The 12,407-nt window shown below is 40.4% G+C and overlaps 1 protein-coding gene across 10 annotated transcripts in view; it reads right to left on the minus strand.

Annotated features, from left to right (window-relative positions):
- The window catches only part of Utrn (utrophin), a 427,285-nt gene that overhangs the window by 108,249 nt on the left and 306,629 nt on the right, over nt 1-12,407 (minus strand). The window lies entirely within an intron of this gene.

The following is a 12,407-nucleotide window of genomic DNA, read 5'->3' on the forward strand; positions in this document are numbered from 1 at the left end:
TGTAAGCTCAAGTGTTCAGCAAATAATGGAACATCTCCGATTAGACTAGATGTGATCATACCTGTCTAAGGAATGACTAAGCACCAATATTTAAGTTAGGAAAATGTCAGTTTTTACAGATATGAATGATAAGAAATGTGAATAAATGCAAAAAGATAATTCCTCCAATACTTAAATATGCAAAGGAAAAAGGAAGGGGAAGGGAAAGGGGAAGGGGAAGGGGAAGGGGAAGGGGAAGGGGAAGGAAAGCGAAGGGAAGGGAAGGGAAGGGAAGGGAAGGGAAGGGAAGGGAAGGGAAGGGAAGGGAAGGGAAGGGAAGGGAAGGGAAGGGAAGGGAAGGGAAGGAGGGAGAGAGGGAAGACTGGTTCAGGATAGGGAATACCCTAATGGAAATTGTCCCAGTGTATATGATCTTATACAAAAATTTTCAGAGATTCCACTGTCAGATTGCTAAAATACAATAGCCTGTTTCATCATACTATATTTTTTTTCTTGTAAGACTGACAAAAAAAAATTGTATCCAATGGCACCAAAGAAGATAATTTCCCAAACAGTAATAAGATCCTCAGGAGTGTTTTACATTCTTCAGAATAGATTAAGAAAAAAATTAAGACACAGAAACAAATTAAAGTCCATGCAATCAAAACTAGACCAAAGTGAACACATAAAACAAAGTCTTCAATTATCTTGACATACGTTCCATCTTTCATGCTGAGGCAATTAACTGTTTTTCTCTGGTGCAGTTTTTCATGCAAATCTATGATTCTTAGAACAGCTTGTCTTTAGCAAATTTGTTCTTTTAAATAGGACTAAACTTTCACCCTAGCACCTATAAAAGGTTTGGTGATTAAGACTAACTGCCTGGGGTTTCAAAACAACAAGACTTGATCAGAGACTAACCACAAGATGGGAATAAATGAGGATTTCTCATGTTTTAATGGTATAGCTAAAAATAGAGTGTTGATATTGTTATCTTTTGTAATTATTCATACCCGTGCCTTTTGATTATAGTATTTTGCTTTTACCCCAAGTCCCTAGCAATGTACTATGCAAACTCGAGTTTTAACCCCCGGAAAAATACTGCTTTACAGCATTTTAGGATCAAGAAAATCTTGCCTTCTGAATCTAACTCATTTTTTTTCCAACAGTGCTTGATAAAACTGTGTTACGATGGCAGGTTACTTCAGGTTAAATCCTCATCTTCCACAGTCAATAAAAAGTAAAATAAAAAATAAAAAAAACCAAAAGAATCTAGATCACTATAAGGCTCACTTATGTAAGGACGTGAAACTAAACACAAAAAACGAAAACAAAAATATTAATGAAGCTAAACAAGATGGCCACGGGTACAAGAGAATAAGAAGAGATGGCCGGAAATGGGAAGCACTGTGAACAGTGAGAGAATAAATTGGATCGCAGTCCAAGGTGTCCTGAACAAACACAATAACCAGAGCAAAGCGATATGGAGGCCTGGTGTACATGGCAGAGTAAATGCCTAGCCTGGATGATCAGCAATTTTTAAAAAGCAGAAACAAACAACAACAGTTTGGTATTATTGCAAAATTATTTTTAACTTATAATGGATAAAATCTGACTTCAGCTGGGTGCTGGTGGCTCAAGCCTGGCTACTCAAGAGGCTGAGCTCTGAGGATCGCAGTTTAAAGCCAGCCCAGGCAGGAAAGTCCCCTGAGACTCTTATCGCCAATTAACCACCAGAAAACCAGAAGTGGTGCTGTGGCTCAAGTGGTAGAGTGCTCGCCTTGAGCTGAAGAGCGCAGGGACAGCACCCAAGCCCAGAGTATGAGCCCCAGGACCACCACCAACAACAACAAAAAATAATCTGACTTAACAAAACTAGATTCTAAGGAAACAATGTGAGAGAACTGAAGGCTCTTGTACTGATGAGTGGGCTGTGCTGAGATTCTATCTGTGCAGGAAGTACCCATTTCAAAATAGGCTGCCCAAGAGAATGGGAAAATATCAGAAGGCTCCATCTTCAAGGGGATCATCTGACTGTGGAAGAACCTACCCATAGCATTTAAGGAGTAAGCCCCCAAACCTACCCATAGCATTTAAGAAAGCCTAAAAGAGGAGCCAGAGGACATTCACAGGTAATGATAGATGCAAAACAAAAAGGCTGGGAGTTTGAGAAGGAAGAGCATACAGGGTCGGTCTTCTGGAAATGAAAGATGCTTACAGGGCAGGGATTTCACAGATGAATTCAGCTCTTATGAGGGAGAATGGAGACTGCACTCCCTGAAACTTAAGCACATCATATCCCTGATGGGATGTTCTGGGCCATTAACAGTCCCCCAAGCTGTGCACTGGCGAGGCCTGTGGCAGGGCAGAGGGGAGATATGTCTTAGAAGTATTTTTAGAATTTCAAAACTCTAAGTGAAACTGTTAAGTGACGATATTTGAGCTTTTCCGGCAATTGGGATGCTTATGGCACAGCACAAATGCTATCACAGGACAAGGATTTCTTTCCCTAGATGTTTGCTGAGGATGTCCACAGCACAGATTCCCTCTTCCCCTCTAAGGCCTTCACCTACTCGATCACTTCAATGAAACATTTCATCTTTTCTACCCGCTACATTCCCTATCTACGTGCTTAACTATATAACTATGTATTTCCCAGGCCTACCCCCTCTACTAGGCAAGGTAAGTATGCAAATATATCTGTTGTTTCATCTCTGTTTTTCTCAGATATAATGAAAGCTCCAGGGACTTTCTCTGCAGTAAAAAAAAAAAAAGCACCCAGTTCAACCTTGAAGAACTTCCTGTGAACATGGTACCTATATTAAGTCTCAAACAGAGAAAAGAATTCTTCAACTAGCCAATTCCAAAAGTAGCAAGGAGAGTAGGGGATATACCACTGCGTGAAAACTTAGGATACATATATTTTTAAAATTTTAATATATTTTTATGACTATTTTTATGTGGTACTGAGGCATCAAACCTAGGGTCTCACACATGCTAGGCAAGCACTCTATCACTAAGCCATCTTCCCAGCCTCAGGATACATATTTTGACACCTATAAGTGGCAGTTTCTGAGGCTCAAGATACAAGCAGAGACTGGATCAGAAAAACCATGGGACTGTGGGATGGATGGGTTCGTGCACCTGTCATTTCACCAATAATGAGTGACAGGAAGCAGGGAAGAGCTGGACAATTGGGTTAGGGAGTGACTACCAGACTTACATTTTTGTTTTTATACTATGAATAATATCACCATCAGGTGTCCAAGATGAATAGACAAACAAAAGCAAATCTGAATCTGAGGAAGCCCCATAGGACTTCTTCCTGATCATATTCAAATCTAGCACTTCATTAAAAAAAAAAAAGTCCTCTGCACAGGATGCTTGCTGGGGAATGTCTCCTGAGCCCTTCCAGTAAGGCAAACACAGGCAAGTATGTATGGAGCAAGCACGAGCAGGTGGCCACCACCTTGAGTTACACAAATGCCAGGGGCTCTGGCTCTACTGCCAACTCACTACCTCGTTCACTAAAGAACAGCCCACATTCCCTACTCTAGTTTGCAAATGTAATTTTGTTATTCAATTTGTCCTATTTCAATTATATTTAATTGCATATTAGTAATGGACTGAACTTCTAAAAAGCAATACACACAAAATCATTTTACTACCCTTTACCATTCAGTTGGTCAGGAAGGAAAACCTGCATTTCCAACCACCTGGTGATCATTAGTGACAAGGTACTTATATGCCAATGAGTTATATTGTATACAAAGCTATAAACTGGCATTCTGTTTTAAGTTCTAATAGCACGTGACTTATGTTTGAGCCTTCGGAAGTGTGAACAAGGGGATTTAACTGGAACTTCTCTGTTTTAGTGACTTTCTATTTTCATAAAGCAATTCTTTTTTTAAAATTTTTTTGGTCCGGTCATGGGGCCTGAACTCTGGGCCTGGGCGCTGTCCCTCAGCTCTTCAGCTCAAGGCTAGCACTCTACCACTTGAGCCACAGTGCCACTTCTGGCTTTTTTCTTATGTGGTGCTGAGGAATCGAACCCAGGGCCTCAGGCATGCAAGGCAAGCGCTCTATAACTGAGCCACCTTCCCAGCCCCTCATAAAGCAATTCTATGGCTAGACAATAGCATACATTTTTGGGGATGAGAATAGGAAGAAAACTAGAACCCCTTGTGGCCTGTTTGTGAAGAGCTAGAGCGGCACAGCCACACTGGCAAAGAGTTTGACAGCTCCTCCAACCATCAAGCACAGAGTTACCACAGAACGCACAATGCCACTAGGGTACATGCAGATGAGAACAGAAAACATATGTCCACATAAAACATATGTCTACATAGAAACATGCAATGAATGTTCATGGTAGCATTATATGTAAGAGATAAGCATTCACTCACTGGTCAAGGGATAAACTAGCTGTGACATGTTCACATCATGGAATCTCAACCATGAAAATAAATGAAATATTTACCCATGCTAGGACATGGATAAATCTTAACAACATGCTCAGGGACAGAAGAAATATTGTATGGCTCCTTTACCATGGCCTATTCAAACCAGGTAAGTCTGTAGAGACAGAAAGGAAATGCACAGTTGCTTAGGTCTGGGGGTTTGGGACAGGATAGATATGAGTTTGGGAATTTACTTGGGTGACGAGGGGGTGTTAAAAATGTTTTAAAACTAGATAAGTACACAATTAATACTCTAAAAACCACTGAACTACATGATATGAAGATGTTTTGATAATAAATAATATCAAATACTTGCTATTTGTCATGTAATATCTAATGTTCAATCATATTGATCAAAATAAACTTGTAATTATGTTCTTTATATTTTAAGAGACCCTCCAGGTGATTTGTGTCCTTTTTTTGTCTCTCATTCTTTACACTTTTGGAAAATAGTAGCTCATCTCCTACATTGAGTTATAACGTACTTGGTTATAAGGGAAGTTGTTCTCCTTCAGCTTGTCCTAAAATACTGTGACCATGAATCTGACCCCTCCATTAAATTCTGAGTTCTTAGCCTGGCACCGGTGGCTGATGCCTATAATCCTAGCTACTCAGAAGGCTGAAATATAGGGAATGTGGTTTAAAGCCAGCTGGGGTAGGAAAGTCCATGAGACTTTCATCTCAAATTAACCACACACACACACACACAAACACACACACACACACACACACACACACACACACACAAAAGCCAGAAATGGAGCCTTGTTTCAAGTGGTAAAGAGTGTTAGCCTGGAGCAAAAAAAGCGAAGGGAGAAGACCCAGGCCCTGAGTTGAAGCCCCAAGACTGACACTAAAGTAAATAAATCACTTGGAACAACTCTTCTACCAACTATCAGTTAATATGTCCTAAGAATTTTGATCATCATGAGAGATATCTGTGTTTACTCAACTACTCTGGTTTTTCTATGCCCTAATCAAAGAACTCTATCAGGCATTATTTCAAAACTAGGGTGAGTTGTTAGAATTAAAAGGTGTATCATTATTGTGCATCATATTCATCATCTAAACCTTGTGAGCTAACATGATGATTTTTTTTTCATTATTCTGTAGATGGCCGATTTGATTGGTTCTGCTGGTCCATTTGGGATGTACCTGTAAGTGGCAGTCAGCTGCAGTTCAACGGAGGCTTTGCTGTCTATTTGCTGGGGTACCCTGGTTTCTCTCTATGTGGTCTCTAACTTCCCAATAGTCCAGCTTGAACTTCTCCAAAGTGTTTTAGGGAAAAGTGAGAGCTACATAATCTCTTTGAGACATAGACTCTAGAATAGTTCTGTCTAGAATGACAGCAATGATAGAAATATTCATTACTAAGCTGCCCAATATGGTACCACTCATTTCGGGTGGTTATTTGTCACCCAGCACTGACCTAGAACAACCAAGAGGCTGAATTTGAAATTTTATTTCATTGTAAGTGATTCAAGTTTATATCTAAAGGGTCACATGTGGCAAACAAAGAGTTGTCATTGTCAACAGGGCAGCTCTAGTATCTCCTCATCACTTCTTTCATGTTTTACGGCTAGATGCAGGGCATGAACCAGCACAGAGTCAAGAGACTAGAGATATATACTCTAGGAGGTGGATGTCATTCTGTGTAAGGGCTAGACACTGAAAGGTATGATTCGTGACTGTAACTCTTATACAGGATAAAAGGAACTGGAGGAGTCGATTTTGACTTGCAGGCAACAGTCTAGTATCCACTGGTACAAGATGGAGGAGAGCAGATAATTTCAAACATGAGAACAGAAACTGTAATGTGAAACCTGTACGCGCTGAGGTGATTAACAGGAGGGAATATAATCCAAGAGTTAAAATAATCAATGCAGAGCCCAACAATTATTCTGTGTCCACAAAAGTTTGTATCCTCCATCTCAAGGGGCTTGAGGGTGAATGAGAGATTTTCCAGCAAAGATTTCCACCAAAATAAAAAGTTGAAAACACATACTAATCTCCTACTGTACATAGAAATATGTTAGGCACAGAGGGAGATGATAATTATAATCAACAAACTATTATTCCATTCAGTAAGAAAGTTAACTGTTTACAAAGGAGAAAAGAGACGGGCAATGCGTGGTAAGGGTCAGTCTCTGAGAGGCACCAATGGGGAAGCAGAAAGCCCCAGGATGTAACAGCTTTAGTACACAGAGCATGAAGAAAGTCAATCTTCTCAAAAGCATGTGAACTTCTTGGGTGAAGTATGTGGCAACAAAGGGAATGGAATTAGATTGAAGGCACTTAGGAGATAAGCAATTCAAGGAGCTAGAATAAATAAAGGTAAAGTAGTCTAGTCTCTTGTCTTTCTGCCTGTTATAAACCTTTTGTATGTTCTTTCAAAGTAAATGAAGCCCCGTAGTGTCAAAGCAATGACGACATGTTTATGTGTATGCGTGCGTGCGTGCATGTGCATGCCTGTGTGTGTGTGTGTGTGTGTGTGTGTGTGTGTGTGTGTGAAATCATTTTGCTATTGAAGTCCTAGTTTTCCCTGTCACCAGATTAGTGAAACATCCAACATCTCCTTCAAGAGGGGCCTCATTTCCCCCTGGCTCTTTCAAACTCCGCGTTCTATTTTGGTAGTCATTGGTGTTCCTGAGTACCAGGCAGCAGAATAATTTGCTGCTTATCCAACTTTAAATGCCTACAGAGAGTTTCAATTATCGTCTAATGGTCTGGGAACACTTCTGTCCACCTGCTATAACTTAGGGGGATGGAGAGGGGATTAAGGGATCAGGAGGTAAGCTGATGGGACAGGCCTGGCTCTGGGAAGAAACACCTTCCACAAGTCAATCAACTGCTCTTCATTTCAGCAGGAACAGCATCAGCTCAGTGTAATGGCTGAGCCACTGCCAAGCAAACAGCAAGGATGTCTGTTATTCTTGGCAGTATGGACATAGACAGAATCCTGCAAATCTTCCCACAAGAAAACAGACATGGGAGGGATAAAAGAGAGAAGAATCCTCTGCCATCTCCTCTCCCCTCTAACCTAAACTAGCAGCCTGTCATACTGGACTGAGAGTACAGAAGAATAATATAAACCTGCAAAGTGGACTCAATCCTGGGTATTATTCTTTGTCCCTAAATAGCAACTCTACTCTGCCCACTTCATACTAAAGCCTTTATCCAAATCTACCATTGTCTGCTAGGATGCACTTTTCTGAACATTTTCTAGATTTTGATATTAAAATGATCTATAAATCAGATCCTGTCTCTCTGCGTTAAGCCCACCAATTGCTTGTCTGCACATGCAGAATAAATTCAAGACCCAGACTCTCCCCTTCTCTCTTGCTTCATCTTCTTACACCTAATTGGTAGCTTCCAAGTCTTTTTTACTGTTCCTGAAACATGTCAAGGAAATATCCAAAAGGATGACTTATGGCCTTCGCAATGAGTGGCTGTTTCTCACTAGATTTCAGCATTCTGTACATCTTTTGAATGATGACCAAAGAAATTAATAAACTGATATAGAAAAAATGCAAAAAAAAGAAAGAAAATGCAGAATCCAGATAGTAGCTTTAGTTACAGAACTGAGGAAGGAAAACTAGGTGCTGGGATCTGTTTGTACAAAGTAGGTCTGTAGGAAGGGACAGGGGGAGGAATGAAGCAGCAGTAGAAAGAAGGCTCCCCTATATGGCCCTTCCTAGAAGAAAGGCTGCTTTCTCATGACACAGTATCTGCAATCTCATCAATTATCTCTGATGAGAGTCAAAGAAATCCATGGAGTCACCCTTCCTGACCCCCTCTAGGAAACCACTGAGATGCTACCCACACCATCAGCATGAACCTCAGCCTTCCTTCCATTGGCTCTAGCAGAGCTTGTAAAAGCTTGAAGCATTCGACACACCTGCAGGCCATGCTGGCTTTGCAGACATGACCTCTGAACTACATTAAGTTCTCCCTTCAGGCTAACATCTGTACCCCAGAGCAAAGAGGAAACTCAATGAAGTTTATATATATGTATGTACACACACACACACACACACACACACACACACGAATAGATGAAATGTTAAGACACACACACACACACACACACACACACACGAATAGATGAAATGTTAAGAATACTGCTTTGTGAGCAGGGCGCTGGTGGCTCATGCCTGTAATCCTAGCTACTCAGGAGGCTGAGATCTGAGGATCGAGGTTCAAAGCCAGCCCAGGCAGGAAAGACCGTGAGACTCCTATCTCCAATAAACCACCAGAAAACTGGAAGTGGTGCTGTAGCTCAAGTGGTAGAGCGCTCGCCTTGAGCTGAAGAGCTGAGGGACAGCGCCCAGGCCCAGAGTTCAAGCCCCACGACCGACAAAAAAAAAAAAAAAAAAAAAAAAAAAAAGAATACTGCTTTGTGGTACAGTACAATCAGATAAAGATTTGCAGCCAAAAGCCTTGTGCTACAGTCTCATCTATACCATGTGGACATTGACCCTGAGCCCCTAGAAATATCCCTCAACTTGCTCATAATAGCTTTCTTTCCACTAACTTTTCAGGGAAGACAGCCATGGGGAACATGTGGAAACTGTTCAGGGACGTGGAATAAAACATTACTATGAAGACTATTCTGATCTAAAGTCATACTCAGCTCTTACCCAAGACTGAACTGCTTTCCAAAGTCCCTATTTACTGGGACTTGATATCGTTCAGGAGAGTGACCCCCAAAGGACTTAGGGTGCTTAGATGAAAAACTGGGACCCTGGCCCCTCCAGTGACTCTCCCTTTGCTTTCCAACCATCACCAGATCCAACTCCATCCCACATTCTCCACCATGAGCTGTCTCCTCCCACATCTGAAAACGGTAGAGCCAACCAGTTACAGGCTGAAACTTCTGAACCATGAGGTAATGAACATTTCTCTTCCCTTTAAGTTGATTACCTTAAGTATTTTTTGCAGCAAATGAAAGCGGAACCGTCTGCCCACCCTCCAGTAGCAGGAAAAAACGGAAGTTACTTAACTCTTCCAAGGGATACATTGTTTATTTATGGAGAGATGAAGAAATAAAAGTGATTCCCCCAAAGCAGAAAACTACAGCGAAAAAGACAAACCTTTTAGATGCTTAGGAAACGAAGATTTATATCTTTCCTTCTGCATTTATATCTTTGTCTTTTGAAAATAAATTGTTCCAGAACAGACCCGCAAAACAAAGTTCTGCGGAGGTAAAAACACTCAAGCAGATCACATCCTAAGCATGAATTTGATGTATATAGAGAGTGAATTTCTTCAACTGATAGGCCAATAAGCCACTTTTCTCTCTAGCCTTGAACACACAATCCAAACACATCCAACCAATTCTCCTCTTCCTTCCCTTTCAAAGACTCAAGAATCTGATATCCCAAACACGGCTCTGTAAACTTCTGTACTGCCATGAGGTTTCAACGCTAACCATAAAAGTTCTACCAAAGAAAGGAGACGAAGGTGAAAAGTCACAGGTGAGGGGTGGGAGAAGTAATGCTGTACTTCCATACATTGCTGGAGGCTGAAAATTGGTTCTATCATTTGGAAAAATAGGTTGTCCGTATTCCATGGTCATTGTATGAAATGAGAATTTCACTTTTAGGGTCAAGTCTAAGCAAATGATGAGGAAAAAGCTACAGACATAAATTGCTCATTACAACATCATGATTTTGTAATATTATTCGAGCAATTTAAATATCTAACACCTGGAAAATATTTAGGTTCACTATAGTTGGGCCACACTAGGGACCATTATCTAAACTTGAAAAATGGCTGTGGTAATTACCACACAGCCATGTGAGGAAATGTGCCTGACATAATCTAAATGTGAAAAGGACAGGATAAAATGGACTCCCCAACCCTGCCACTGAAAAGAGCAAACATGCCACAAAAGAGAAATGCAATGGAAGCCTTTGTGCTGCCCTAGTGAAAGGATGGCCACATTTTGTTCTTTATGTTACAAAAACTGCAATGTACCACTCTCATAATTAAGAATTATACTCCAAAAGCTAGCCAGACTGGTGGTGGCTCACACCTTAATCCTAGCTACTCAGAAGACTGAGTCATCTGAGGATCATAGTTCAAAGCCAGCCCAGGAAGGAAAAACTGTGCAACTCTTATCTCTAATTAACCACCAAAAAGCTGGAAGTGGAGTTATGGCGCAAGATGAGCACAAAAGCAGCTTAGGAACACCTCCTAGGCCCTGATTTCATCACCAAGCCTGGACTCCCCTTCCTGGTCCGACCCCCAACAACCCCCCCACCAAGAAAAAAAAAAGAATGCCTAATGAAGAACTAATTATCCTTTGAAAAAATTAGCAGGAATATTTTAATTCATTTATAATTTCTCCTTACCTTTATCTTTGAGAAAAATGTATTTCTTTTGTATAACATATTGCTTTAAAATAAGCATACACTGTGGAATAATAGCTGGTTCCAGCTGAAAAACATATGTATTACCTCACATGCAACTTTTTGTGGAAGCAACCATAAAAATATACTCTTTCAGCTATTTTCATGAGTATAATATTATTAATTTTAAGTACCATGTTGCATAACAGAACACACACATTATTACTTTTAAAGAACAGCACTAAGAATTACAAAGTGTTTTTAAGAACCAACTTTTTTCTGCCCATAACCATGATCACTTTAGTGGCCTCTCTGAAGTTAAATTTTAGTTATAAGATATAATACACAACATCTTTACTGAGTAAGAGACAGAATGTTTGGAAGAATCTTAACTCATCTAGCTTGCAAAGATATCAAATATCAGGGGCTTTGGGGGGGGGGTCGCACAAACAGTAACAATACAAACAGATGAAATAATAAACTCTATTTTAGAAGCTATCTCAGGAATCAAGTGTTAGTCAAATCATTTTCCCGCCCATAAAGATCTTTCCTATTCCCAAGATGACCAATTGAAGAAAAATTAAGACAGGAAAAAAGGTAACTTCTCAACTGACAACAATATGTAAGTAGAATCATATTGATGACTTTTATTACATTTCAAATTTTCATACATTTCAAATTAGCTTTTGAGGAAAGATCCTTGCTTATATTTCTTTATTAAGAAATTCACCATCTCCAATGTATAGCCTACAAAATTAGGAAGAGTGAGGAAAAGGCCAGGTAGGGAAGGGATGGGTGAGATTGTTGAAAGAGGTGGTATGAATCAAGATATAATGTATGCAGAAGCTGCTTTGTTAAATGATGCTCCTTTATACTACTACTTCCAGATACTTTTTAAAATGTAAAAATTAAAAAAATAAAGCAAGATTAATAAACTAAAAAGCAAGACTTAAAATTTTTTTAAAAATCCAACTATCAAGAGTAGAAACATTTTCAAGACTTTCGTTAGCATAGGAACAAATAAAATAGGATTACTGAGAGAGAAAAAAGAAGCATTCCTACCAAAGGTATACTTTGCTCAGCTCAGCATTTCACACACATTTATGGAGCATATAGAGTGCCCAGCCCAGAGAGTAGAATACAAATGAGTAGTTATATCGATGGCAAAGGCTAGGGGTGAAGAAAGAAGTGGAACAGGACATATGAGGAACTGAGGCAAGTCAGGGGCGGCTCTGTAGAGCAGTCTGGTTATCAGGTGCCAGAGAAAAAGCAGAGAAGGCAGTGAGTCAACCAGGAGGACACCAGGAAAGGGAATTCTAGACAGGAGACACAGCAAGGTGCTTGTGATTGAAAGCACAGCCAGAGACCAGGATGGCTGAAGCCAGTGCACAAGAGAAAACAGCCAGAGCTTAGAAGAGCAAGGTGTACGTGGGAGGAAGGGCACATCACGTGGGACCTTGCAGGCCAGTCTGAGGACCGTGCTGTTACTATGACACCCACGGGATTCGCCACTGAGTTCTATTTATTTTAATAGAACTCTAGCTGCAGAGGTGAGAACACCAGAGAGACAGAGAGACAGAGACAGAGACACAGACAAAGAGAGACAGAGAGAGAG

Source organism: Dipodomys merriami, unplaced genomic scaffold (genome assembly GCF_024711535.1).
Source record: "Dipodomys merriami isolate MVZ:Mamm:240054 unplaced genomic scaffold, mDipMer1.0.p SCAF_8, whole genome shotgun sequence".
NCBI lineage: Eukaryota > Metazoa > Chordata > Mammalia > Rodentia > Heteromyidae > Dipodomys > Dipodomys merriami.